Genomic DNA, 11933 nt, shown 5'->3' with positions numbered 1-11933 from the left:
TTCTCTGGCGACGGCAGACGAACCAGTAAACCCTCATACTCCTCCGCATGGGAAACAACTGCCGAGTATTCCCTGGCTCCGTGTCGTTCCGTTCCTAGGCCTCGTCGTCGTCCACCGCCCTGGTGCTCTCGGCGTGGCCTGGTCAACGTGGTCAATGAACGACATCCACCGGAACTGGACTGTACGTGGAGAGGCTGACAGCTGGGTCCACGGCCGCACGCAAGGAAATGCCTCCTTATTACGTGCAAAATAATGATTCCTCCACCTGATAGCTAGGACCCACAGGAAGGGCCTCTGTATTTCACGAAAAAACCGTTCCCCCCGCTGACAGGTCGGACTCACCAGCTATATCATCGCACACAAGGAAGTGCCTCCTTATTACGCCCAAAAAAATGAATCCCCCTGCTAGCTGGGACCCACCATATTGTTGGGCTGACTTGTGGGCCTACTAAGTTGATAGGGACGGAGAGCTTTGTCAACTTAGTCAATACTCCAGTGACCGTATGATGTCCATCCAACGACCATAGTGCTTCTTCAACCTCTGGTCTTCTTGCTCCAGCCGCCCAAACCAGCGCCAGTCATGCCGCCTGCTCCTGCCTCCCGTGGCCGGCTTTGCTACCGCGGAGGCCTCACCGCCCCCATACTACTCCCACCACTGGCCAGGCCATCCCTCCACTCACCCACACCCCCTGTTATTTTGCGGCGACGACAACCTCACACCGCAGCCGAACCAGTGAACGCTCGTACTCCTCTCCGCGCGGGCATCCACTGCCGCGTCTTGCACGGCTCCGCGTCGTCCCCTTCCTAGGCCTCGCGGTCGTCCACCACCGTGGTGCTCTCGGCGCGGCGTGGTCAATGTGGTCAATGACCGACTTCCGTCGGAAGAGTACTGTACGTGGAGAGGCTGACAGCTGGGTCCATGACAGCCGCAAGGAAGTTCCTCCTTATTACGCGGAAAATAATTATTCCTCCACCTGACAGCAGGGACCCACCGGACGGGCCACCAGTATTTTGCAAAAAAAATCGTTTCCCCCTGATAGCTGGGACCCACCGGACGGGCCACCGTATTTTGCGAAAAAAACATTCCTCCCGCTGTCAGCTCGGACCCACCGGAAGTGCCTCCTTATTACGCACAAAAAAATGAATACTCCCCCGGCTAGCTGGGACCCACCTTGCTGGGAGGCTGACTTGTGGGCCTACTAAGTTGACGGGGACGAAGGGCTTTGTCAACATAGTGAATATGAACGATTCTAGCTCCAGTGACCGTACGATGTCCATCCAACGGCCGTAGTGCTTCTTCAACCTCTGGTCTTCTTGCTCCAGCCGCTCAAAGCATCGCCGGTCGTGCCGCATGCTCCTGCCTCCCGTGGCCAGCTGTGCTGCCGTAGAGGCCTCGCCGTCCCCTACTATTCCTACCGCTGGCCAGGCCTTGCGGCGACGGCAGCCTCACACCGCAGCCGAACCAGTGAACCCTCGTAGTCCTCTCCGCGCGGGCTTCCAATGCCGCGTCGTCCCCTTCCTAGGCCTCGCCGTCGTCCATCGCCGTGGTGCTCTCCGCATGGCGTGGTCAACGTGGTCAAGGAACGGCTTCCATCGGAAGAGTACTATACATGGAGAGGCTGACAGCTAGGTCCACGACCACATCCCAGTTTTTTTGTGATTTGCCAAGTAAGTCGCTTTGTCAGGCCTGTTGGGCTGCAATTCTTTCAAGACGGGGAGAGCTTTCATTTGGATGGCCGAGAAAATGGCCCATCAGTAATGAGAAATGGGTTGTACATTTTTTAAACACATCAAACCGGCAATTAGTTTCAAATATCTTTTTTTCATTTCAAGATTTTAAATTACATTAATTTTTATGTGTGGAGAATTTGTTGGATTTTATATTGATATACATTTATTTTTAAAATCAGTTTGAATGTGAGTCGAAATTTCAAGATTAAAAACAGTTCGGACCGCACCGAAATATGCAAAATTTCGTATAATTTTTTAACAGTTGCCACAATATGGGCTGTAATGCTAACAAAAAGAATACGTGCTCTAGAAAAAACCTTAAGAATTAGCAAATGGGCTGTAAATTATTAGAAATAATGGCAGATGGGCTGTATGATGTTTTCCACTGATTTGAGGCTTTCCTAAAAAAAGGTTGACGCACAAGCACTGACTGTTGGATGTCCATCCAACGGCCGTCGTGCTTCTTCAATCTCTGCTCTTCCTGCTCCAGCCGCTCAAACAAGCGCCGGCGGGACTGCCTGCTCCCTCCTCCTCGCGGCCGGCTGTGCTGCCGCACAGGCCTCACCGCCTGACCGTACTCCCATCGCCAACCTAGCCATCCCTCTACTCACCCACACCTGCTGTTATTCTCCGGCGACGGCAGACGAACCAGTAAACCCTCGTACAGTCGTACTCCCCTCCGCGTGGGAAACAACTGCCGAGTCTTCCCTGCCTCCGTGTCATCCCCTTCCTAGGCCTCGCCGTCGTCCACCGCCCTGGTGCTCTCGGCGCGGCCTGGTCAACATGGTCAATGATCGACATGTATCTGAAGTGGACTTTACGTGGAGAGGCAGACAGCTGGGTCCACGGCCGCACGCAAGGAAATGCCTCCTTATTACGCGCAAAATAATGATTCCTCCACCTGACATCAGGGACCCACCGAAAGGGCCTCTTTATTTCACGAAAAAACGTTACCGCCGCTGACAGCTCGGACCCACCAGCTATATCTTCGCATGCAAGGAAGTGCCTCCTTATTACGCACAAAAAAAATGAATACTCCCCCTATTAGCTGGGACCCAGTATAGTGGCAGGCTGACTTGTGGGCCTACTAAGTTGATGGGGACGGAGGGCTTTGTCAACTTAGTCAATATGCACGATTCTAGCTCCAGTGACCGTATGATGTCCATCCACAGCCGTAGTGCTTCTTCAACCTCTGGTCTTCTTGCTGCAGCCGCCCAAACCAGCACCGGTCATGCCTCGTGCTCCTGCCTCCCGTGGCCGGCTGCGATGCGACGGAGGCCTCACCGCCCCCTACTACTCCCACCGCTGGCCAGGCCATCCCTCTACTCACCCACACCCCCTGTTATTCTGCGGCGACGGCAGCCTCAGACCGCAGCGAACCACTGAACCCTCGTACTCCTCTACGCGTGGGCATCCACTGCCGCGTCTTCCCCGGCTCCGCGTCATCCCTTTCCTAGGCCTCGCCGTTGTCCACCGCCCTGGTGCTCTCGGTGCGGCATGGTCAACATGGTCAAGGAACAGCTTCCATCAGACATGGACTGTACGTGGAGAGGCTGACAGCTAGGTCCACGGCCGCAGCAAGGAAGTGCCTCCTTATTACGTGCAAAATAATTATTCCTCCACCTGACAGCGGGACCCACCGGACGGGCCACCGTATTTCGCCCCCCTGACTGCTGGGACCCACCAGCTACATCTTCGCACGCAAGGAAGTGCCTGACAGTTGGGACCCACATGGTCGAAGCGTACGTAGCGTTGTCATTCTGGTCGCGAACGTGTACGTACATATATACTGGTCGATGTAGAGGCGCACACGTGTTGTAGTAGAGGCGCGCACGTAGCATGTACACGTACGTACAGTGGCCAGGGTGCAAGAAAGAAAATACGGCCACGTATGTGTACATACGGGTGGGGTCTCGAACGCCTACTCACGCATACGTACGGCCAGGGCTCGTGTACATGGCTGGGTCGGAACGGAGAAACAACGTCATCGTCGTGTTCATGGGGAGGCAACGGAATGCGTCGTGTTCATGGGGAGGCAACAGAATGCGTCGTGTTCATGGGGAGGCAACGGAATGCGTCCTGTTCATCGGGAGGGCTTGGACGGAACATGCGATGGAAACGAGGCCTGGAGTACCGCAAAACGGAGGAAACGGCCTTGCGTTCGACCGGCCACATTCAAAATGGGATCCTGTTGATCGGAACGGGTCCAGCGTACCGCAAAACGGAGGAAACGGACCTCCTACGGTCGAAACGGGGGTCCTGTTGATCGGGAGGGGTGTGGCGTACCGCAAAACGGACGATACGGACTTGTGTTGGAGCGCTACGGTAGAAACAGGGGTCCTGTTCATCGGGAGGGGTGTGGCTTACCGCAAAACAAGACTCCATGGGATACTACTCATCTCCACCGTCGACCCCCTCCAGCCTCCACGAGCTACTGTTCATCCACCGTCGACCTCCTTCAGCCTCCACCTACGACTGTTCATCCATGGGCTCCTATTCATCCAGCCTCCACCGCGCGCTACTCCACCGGCTACTGTTCAACCAGCCCTCTCCACGGGCTACTGTTCAACCACCCCTCCACGGGCTATTGTTCATCCTGCCCTCCATCGTCTACTGTTCATCCTGCCCTCCACGGTGTGGTCCTGTTCATCCAGCCCTCCACGGGGTCCTGTTCATCCAGCCCCAACCGGCTCGATCGATCGGGGTCCTGTTCATCCAGAGGCAACACCACGGGGTCCTGTTCATCCACCCCCACCGGGAACTGTTCATCCAAACCCTCCCTGCAATGCTCACTGTTCATCCAGAGGCAGCATCAATCGGCTTCAGTTAGCAACAGTAGCGAAGGAATCGCTCGATCGGGTTCTGTTGAGGATATAACTACTAAGGGTAAACCGCCCAGGAGGGGCCGGTTCACGTTCACCTATACTGAAGCCCAAGGGAACCCAGAAGATGGCGCTTTACGGATGAGGCGTAGAGGCCCGGAGCCCGCAGGCGATTTAGGGCCCATGATAGTAAACCGCCATGATTGTATAAACTTTTATTGTAAGATAGGAAAGAGGAGACCGAGGCAGACACTTGTATGAGCCAGCCTCGGGACTCTGTAAACCGGCCGGGGTCCTCCTGAGTATATAAAGGGGTGACCCGGTGGCGGTTTAGGGACAGAAAAAACAACAACTCGAAGCCAGACAAAGCGGATTCGCTCCCTGGTCTTTGAAACCCCAGCAATACCAATCACAACTAGATGTAGGCTTTTACCTTCATCGAAGGGGCCGAACTAGTATAAAACTCTCGTGTCCCCTTGTCCGGTTTAACCCCTTCAAGCTAACCCGTAGTGATGGCTCCACGACTAAGTCCTTTCATGAGGACATCTGCCGTGACAATTCCACGATAGTTGGCGCCCACCGTGGGGCAGTCGCATGATGGTTTCGAGTTCTTGAAGGGCATCTTCGATGGACTTAAGGGATACGCTGTGGGCCGGATGACGAAGAGTCGCCGCGGCAAGCTCTACATTGACAACGCAGGATGGGGTCCCGAGGCCGATTCAATCGAATACGGGTACCGGGTCCCGTTTGGTGGGATTCACGTCTTCATCGCTAAGATTGGTGAACCAGCCGCCGAGCCGGGCACCTGCACCGACATCATCGAAACGGCTCGGCGTGCAAGTTCTTCACCGGAGCCTGAGGAAAGGCATGTTTTCGTAGGTGTCGTCCATGGTTCGGGGTACGAGTAGGAACCATTCTCCGACGAAGAAACCGTAGTTCGCAGCGGTGACGAGTCTTCTGGAGAAACCGAATCGCTTTACCAGTTGCAGGACGGCCGGATTGAGGGAGGATCCGAGGGCAACAGTATTCCGGATTTCCCCGGTCTGCCAAACCGGGCCTCTGTCTTCATGGCCGGCACACGACCAGCGCCTCATTCATCTACCACCGTAGCAATGCTCTCCGGTTCAACGATGGCCACGCCAGCAGGGGCAGGAAGCTCGGTGCCGCCTCCGGCCCAAGTCTTGTCTGATTTGTTGGCGCTCTAGCGGCACTAATGTCCGCGGAGGTAGACACAACAGCCAGGGATCAGCATGATGCGGAGATTCTAAAGGTGAAAGATCAGATAGCCCAGGCTAAAGCGGACCTAGCAGCAGAGAACGCCAGGATGGCCACAGAGCGGGCCGAGTTGGAAGCACATGCTTATCGGATTAGACTGGATTAGAATGCTTCAGAAGAGGTCATGAGAAGAAGGTACCAATCACGTCTCCCGTCGGTTTATGAGCCACAGAATCGTTTCAACACGCCAAGTGCAGGAGCTGGTAACCAACCAGCGCCAGATCGGGCGGGGGCACCGGAAGCAGGAGCGCCGGTTCAGCCACGCGCAACAAACCTGCCTCGCCAGAACAACGTTGTATCATCAACGCCGCCTGGGCATTATTCCAACCCGTTGGATAATATTGTGGCCTCCGCTTCACGCCTGGTGGCTCTCCCAACCGACGGCGAATCACGAGTTGTAGTGGAAGCGCGTCGGGCCAGGGATCTCCTTCAGACATCACTGAAAGCGTATTCACACAGCCGTGAGAGGATTCATTCCACTCCCCGACCAAGCCGGAGTTATAGCAGACGCGTGGAAGACGAACCGGCCGTGTCCAATAGTGCGCACCACCGACAACATACTCCGATTCACCCCACTACCTCCATGGAGCCAGGGGTAATGTTCAGTTCCCTAGGGGTACCATGTTTAACTCCCGCATTGCGTAATGTGCGATTGCCCAAGAATTTCAAGGGACCTTGTAAGGTACCAAATTACACCGCCGATTTGCAGCCATAGGTGTGGGTGGAGAGCTATGAGATGGCAATGGAGATGTTAGATGTGGATGAGGCGGTATGTGCTAAATATTTCACCATGATGCTGGAAGGAACAACTCGCACTTGGTTGAAGAGCTTGCCAACCAACTCTATCGATTCATGGGCCAAATTAAAGTGCTGGTTTATCCAGAACTTCAAGGATACGTGCAAGCATCCGATGTCAATTGTAGATCTGGCCGCTTGTGTCCAAGAGGAAGGGGAGTCCACGACCCATTGGGTTAAACGGGTCTCGACGATTTTGCATTCATCAGATCGTATTACTGCAGACACCGCAGTATTAACGTTAGAGGGCAATTGCCGTTTCAAGCCATTAAAACAGAAGTTGGGAAGGCTCAATCATCATTGCAACGACATGTTAACACATGGCCACTTTAGTTAAATATGCCGATTCAGATAATACCAAGGATCCGGATTCAAAGGAGGACAAACCGGAGAAGGGAAAGAAGAACGGCGGTGCAAAAGGGCAGCACCACAACCAAGGGGGCCATGGGAATAACAGTAAGCGTAAAGCGGATAATTCAGATTTGGTGGCTAACACAAATATGCAGCGTCGCAAAGGTAAACCGCCCCAACGCGGTATGAATCTGGAGCGTTTGTTAAACCAGCGCTGCCCGAAGCATGGAACCAAGGAGGCCGCTTCCACACATCTTTGGAAGGATTGTCACATAATGAGGGAGTTCAAAAATTCTGATTTATACCAGTATGATCAGGATCCACCGGACGGTTCAGACCCAGGTTTCCATGGGGGCGGCGGTTCAAGCTCTGGATTTCAGAACAACCAGGGCCATCAGAACAACCATGGTAATAGCCAACAGAATAACCAAGGGAATCAGCAACAGTCAGGTTACCAAAGTCACCCCAAACAGTTGAATAGCGGACAATATCATGTATTCACTACTAGCCTGTGCAATCGGGATCAGAAACTTCACAAGAGGGCAGTCAATAATGTTGAACCGGCCGTACCACATTATCTACGATGGTTGGAGCAACCCATTGTATGGAGCAGAGAGGATCACCCACCCCGGGTTGACAATCCGGGTTAATTGGCTTTGGTGGTGGCCCCTCGGGTGGGGGGCTATAAGTTTACCAAGGTTCTGATGGATGGAGGGAGCAATATCAACATCCTGTACTATGAGACTTTCCGTCGCATGGGATTGACAGATAAGAGTCTTAAACCGTCAAACACTATTTTTCATGGTGTAGTACCAGGTAAATCGGCATACCCTGTGGGAAAGATCGCTTTGGAAGTCGTGTTTGGAGATGAGCTTGATTCTAGGTCTGAGACGTTGACCTTTGAGGTGGTGAAAATCCAGAGTCCATATCACGCGCTATTTGGACGGCCGGCTTACGCGAAGTTCATGGCGAGACCCTGTTATGTTTATCTACAGCTCAAAATGCCGGGTTATAAGGGGACGATCACTGTACATGTGAGTCGAAAGATTGCCTTGGATTGCAAGGAAGGTGAAGCGGCCTATGCTGAATCGGTTTGTGCAACAGAGGAGCTGAAATTCTATAAAGACAATGTTGATCCGGCGGACATGACCCCTCTGAAGAAACCTACGACGGAGCATGACCCGGCCCTGACGTTCAAACCGGCTAATGAGACTAAACTCGTTGACTTCGTCCCTGGTGATTCATCCAAGCAGTTTAGCATCAGTACAAATCTGGATCCGAAATAGGAAAGCGCACTCATCGAGTTCATCCGTGAGAATTGGGAGATCTTTGCATGGAAACCTTCTGACATGCCAGGTGTACCGAGGGAACTCGCTGAGCACACTCTAAATATTGATCCTAAGTTTAAACCGGTCAAGCAGTACCTTCATCGTTTTAACGAAGAAAGACGCAAGGCCATCGGTGAAGAGGTAGCCCGGCTATTGGCAGCTGGGTTTATTGTCGAAGTGTTTCATCCCGAATGGTTGGCTAATCCGGTGCTTGTTCTTAAGAAAAATGGCACTTGGCGTATGTGTGTGGACTACACTGATTTGAATAAAGCTTGCCCAGCAGATCCTTTCGCTCTCCCGCGTATTGATCAGATCATTGATGCAACAGCGGGTTGTGACCGCCTGAGTTTTCTGGATTCTTATTCAGGTTATCATCAGATTAAGATGGCAGTTAAGGACCAGGAGAAGACAACCTTCATCACTCCCTTTGGAGCCTTCTGCTATGTTTCTATGCCTTTTGGGCTCAAGGGTGCCCAAGCAACCTACCACCGTTGTGTGCAAAATTGTCTTCACAAACAGATTGGGCGTAATGTTCATGCCTATGTGGATGATATTGTGGTAAAATCCAGGAAGCAGGAAACCCTAATAAATGATCTCAAGGAGACGTTCGACAATCTTCGGGTTTACAAGATAATGCTCAACCCGGACAAATGCGTTTTTGGTGTTCCGGCAGGCAAACTCTTGGGTTTTCTTGTGTCTAACAGGGGTATTGAGGCAAATCTGGAAAAGATCAAAGCAATCACATCCTTTGCTAAACCGGCGTGTATCAATGATGTTCAGTGTCTGGCGGGCCGGATTGCAGCCCTCAGCCGATTTATCAGCCGTTTGGGAGAGAAGGCGATTCCCCTGTATCAGATGTTGAAGAAAACAGATAAATTCGTCTGGAGTGACGCCGCCAATGCGGCATTCGAGGAGTTGAAGCAGCAGCTAGCTGAACCGCCAGTCCTCGCTGCTCCAGTTGATAATGAACCTCTATTGTTGTACGTGGCTGTCAATGCCCGAGCGGTCAGTGTGGCGATTGTGGTTGAGCGTAAGGAGGCCGAAAAAGAATATTCGGTTCAACGACCAGTTTATTATATCAGTGAAGTACTGATCGAATCAAAGCAAAGATATCCACATTGGCAGAAGCTAGTATATGGAGTTTTTATGGCAAGTAGGAAACTCAAGCAATATTTTCAAGGTCATCCTATCACAGTGGTTAGTTCTGCTCCCTTGGGCGATATAATCCAGAATAGAGAGGCAACTGGCCAGGTTGCGAAGTGGGCGATCGAGCTTGGTCCCCACGGTTTGAAATATACGCCCCGAACAACCATCAAATCTCAGGTGCTTGTGGACTTCATCAATGATTGGACCGAGTTACAGGCACCAGAAGACAAAACGGATAATACATACTGGACCATTCACTTTGATGGGTCCAGGCAGCTGGAAGGCTCGGGGGCTGGAGTTGTCCTCACTTCCCCTCGAGGAGATAAGATTTGTTATGTTCTCCGCTTAATGTTTCCTTGTACTAACAATGCAGCGGAGTACGAGGCCTTGCTCCACGGTCTTCGTGTAGCTAAGGAAATGAACTTAAGCCAGGTCCGATGCTTTGGAGATTCCGATCTGGTGGTTCAGCAAGTTTCTGGTACTTGGGATTCTAAGGACCCACTCATGGCGGCTTATAGGCGCGAGGTGGATATTGTGGCAGGTAACTTTAAGGGTTATCAGGTGGAGCACATCGACCGGCGCAAGAATGAAGCAGCAGATGCTCTAAGCCAGCTGGGATCTCAGCGTAAGCCGGTACCACCTAATACCTTTCTAGATATCTTGCATAACCCATCTGTAAAGTTGCCTACAGAGGAGGATTTAGCTGTTCATGATCCGGAGGCCCAGTTGGTAGCCGTTTTGCATGCCACTCCGGATTGGACGGTTCCATATTTGGCGTATCTGAACTGGGGCGAATTACCAGAAGACGAACTTTTCGCCAGGCAGATAGTCCGGCGGTCCAAGTCTATGGTTGTTCACAATGGTGAGTTGCACCGTTCTAGCGTTTCAGGCGTATTCCAACATTGTGTTTCTCCTGAAGAAGGACAAGAGATTCTACGGGAAATCCATGAAGGGGATTGCGGTCACCATGCCGACTCAAAGTCCTTGGTTGCTAAGGCTTTCCGACACGGGTTCTACTGGTTGACAGCTCATTCTGATGTGGAAGACTTGGTAAAGTGGTGTGACGCTTGTCAGAAATTTTCACGTCGAGCTCATGTTCCTGCTCAAGAGTTATGTATGATCCCCATCACTTGGCCGTTTGCTACTTGGGGGCTTGATATGGTTGGACCCTTTAAGCGTTCTAAGGACAAGAAGACCCACCTATTGGTGGCGGTTGACAAGTTCACCAAATGGGTTGAAGCGGAGCCCGTCAGTAAATGTGATGCAGCCACGGTGGTTCAGTTTCTCAAAAAGATTATTCTCCGTTTCAGCTTTCCACATAGCATCATCACAGATAATGGTACGAACCTTTCTAAAGGTGAGATGGAGGAGTTCTGCCAACGAGAGCACATCCGGCTTGATGTAGCGTCCGTGGCTCACCCCCAGTCTAATGGTCAAGCTGAGAGGGCGAATCAAGAAATCCTGAAGGGTATCAAGCCTCGGCTCATGGTCCCTTTGAAGCGGACGCCGGGTTGTTGGGAGGAAGAATTACCATCTGTGTTATGGAGCATAAATACCACCCCATACCGATCTACGGGATATACACCCTTTTTCCTGGTCTATGGGGCTGAGGCTGTCCTCCCAAGTGATATTCGTCACGACTCGCCTCGGGTCGCGAATTATGTTGAAGCGGACAACGAGCAAGCATGCCAAGAGGCGTTGGACCTGTTAGATGAGAAGCGAGACATGGCTTTGGCTCGGTCGGCGATTTATCAACAAGACCTGCGGCATTATCATAGCCGCCGGGTTAAGACAAGAACCTTTCAAGAAGGCGATTTGGTACTTTGGCTCATTCAAGACCAGACTGATATGCACAAGTTATCCCCACCTTGGGAAGGGCCTTTTGTGGTCAGCAAAAATCTGCACAACGGATCATACTACCTCATTGAGGTTCGAGAAGACTCACGTAGCTCTGAGGGGGAGACCCGGCGGCCATGGAACATAGCTCTCCTACGGCCTTATTACACTTAAAGCCATAGGCTTTTCATATGTACATATTTTAACAATGTATATATTATGATCAATATAATAAACCGGCATCCTTGCTATCAAGCAGGGCCTCCGCCGTTTTTTCCTTCAAATATCTGTTAACTTGGGGGCTTCCTGTTCAAACATAGGTGTATTCACCAAAGAGAACATAGCGTTACTACCCTCTTGATGCGGCTATCATGCCTTGGGGGCTTCCTGTTCAAACATAGGTGTATTCACCAAAAAGAACATAGCGTTACTACCCTCTTGATGCAGCTATCACGCCACAACAAAGCTTGGGAGCTTCACACCCAAGGGGCCAAAGAGAGTCTTGTTGCTACGCACAACTCAAACATAGGCACTCATTGAGCACAGCTCACAAAGTTACTTGGGGGCTCTTTGCGTCAAATACCAAAGAGTTTGAAAGGACCCTTGTAGCTGGGTATCGACCCACGGCTTGGAAGCCTGGTGTATTCAC

The sequence above is a fragment of the Triticum dicoccoides genome, chromosome 3A, assembly GCF_002162155.2.
Source record: "Triticum dicoccoides isolate Atlit2015 ecotype Zavitan chromosome 3A, WEW_v2.0, whole genome shotgun sequence".
NCBI lineage: Eukaryota > Viridiplantae > Streptophyta > Magnoliopsida > Poales > Poaceae > Triticum > Triticum dicoccoides.
The sequence above is the reverse complement of the archived record's forward strand: the minus strand, read 5'-3'. Positions refer to the sequence as shown.